Consider the following 2,032-nt stretch of genomic DNA (forward strand, 5'->3'; position numbering starts at 1 on the left):
ATGTACTATTTTTTAAAGTTTATTTATTTTGAGAAAGAGCAAGTCAGGGAGGGGCAGAGAGAGAGGGAGAGAATCCTAAGCAGGCTCCTCATTGTCAGTGCCGAGCCCAACACAGGGCTTGAACCCACAAACTGTGAGATCATGACCTGATCCAAAGTCAGATGTTTAACCGACTGAGCCATCCAGCCACCCCTATCATATGGGCTTTTTAAAATCTTCTCTACTGGAACTTTTCATAAGGAAACTTATGGTTGATCCTCTTGAGGCCGAGCCAAATGGTTGCCAGAGTGTCCCGTCAAATACCTATGCATTTGAGTTCCTTCTTCTCTTCTCAAGGTCTCCAAAATATCCTCAGTCTTGCACCTGCCAGGAAATGATCTTTACTTACCTGGTAAGGCTGCTATAAGCAAGGCAATGGGCTATTTTTCCAGGGGCTTTCTTGGCTCAATAAAGTGAACTCTAGTTTCTTAAGTCCTTCTAGTCATATCTGAGTCCATGCATGTTTCATTCAAATATGATATTCTAATCAAAGCCTTGGTAATATAACCAATATCTCCAATTGTGTCCTGTTGCAAGGAAAACAGATTCTTACTGAACATATGCAAATAAATATACTGCCATGAAAATATAAGAATACTTACTGAGCATTTCCAAATTCTGGAGGGCTCTGGTAGAGAGAAAAAGATAAATGGTTCAATTCTGCTTACAAAGGTGTAATTTACCAAACTGCTATAAATCAGCGTAACAGAAAAAGTTCCCTTAAATCTAAAAAAAAAATTAATCAACAACATTTCAAACAAAAAGGCATAAAAATTAAAATTATCATCCTCAGTTTTCGGTCCCAAATAATTAAGTCTTGTTTTGCTTGATCCTGTTTTTCCATTTGTACTGGAAATTTTTGCCCACTTCAGTTTTATGACCTTCCAGTTATAAGAACTCTGTATTCTTGAGTCTTTTTCATGACTCTCCTTGAAGGTGAAGCATTTTTGCAGGAATACTTTTACAAAATCATCCAGGTAACAGTCTGTAAATGATTTTAGAAGACTTTAAAATGGCCATGGTTAAAGATCTGATTCAAGCTCATTACAGTGCATTTGACAAGGAAATTTGATTACTTCTGTGAAACACTTTAAGATAATAAGTAGAATTATAGGTGATAACAAACCAAGACATATCAAGATTTTTAGGAATTTCATGCAGTTTCTAGAACACTTATTTCAACAACATGTGTCTATACAAATATAACCAAAGAAGGTTTATCACTTATTTGACAATGCTTCCCATGTAATTTAACACACCCAATAAGCCTCATTAGTTTAATATCTCTCTTTTGTGAGGAGAATAAGTCCTTTCAAATGGGACCCTCGAGAAGACCTCAACATTTGTGTTCAAAATTCTTCATTTTATTTACTTATTATTTTAAAGACTTCATTTTAGAATTTGATTTGGGAAGTGTATCAAAAAATATCAAAAACATTTTATTAAATTGGATCACAGATCATTAAGAAACAATAATTATCTACTTAACCAAAGTGACAATAAAAGATTTCAAAGGCAAGTACACATTTGTGAGCAAAACTTAGGTCTTTTAATATTAAGATGACTTGGGTTTCTTAAGTAATCAAAGATCTTACGATAAGGAGGTCATGAAGTGCAGGAGATTATTTTCATATACATTCTTTTTTTTCTAGGCAGGTAACGTTAAGCGTAAGATTTTTTTAATAATCTGTTATTAAAATCAGACTAATATTTCAAGGAAACTGTCTTTTTAGCAAAGAGAAAACACAATTTGCATTTCACAGTACACTTTTGTTGTTAAAATTCATTTACTCAATTAAGTTTATTCCAATCTTAGCCAGTCATGACCATACATAAAATTCCTTTTCAAAGATTTCGCTTCTATAAACCTTTTACAATTTTCGTTTTTACATTCAGATTTGTCCTATATTTTCCCTTTTTTCCAGACTCTCCTTAGGACAAAATTACTTCTTTTCCTTGTACAAAAATGCATTCCCATTCTTCACACCTGTTT

The sequence above is a fragment of the Hyaena hyaena genome, unplaced genomic scaffold (assembly GCF_003009895.1).
Source record: "Hyaena hyaena isolate Hyena2069 unplaced genomic scaffold, ASM300989v1 scaffold_2480, whole genome shotgun sequence".
NCBI classification, from domain to species: Eukaryota; Metazoa; Chordata; class Mammalia; order Carnivora; family Hyaenidae; genus Hyaena; species Hyaena hyaena.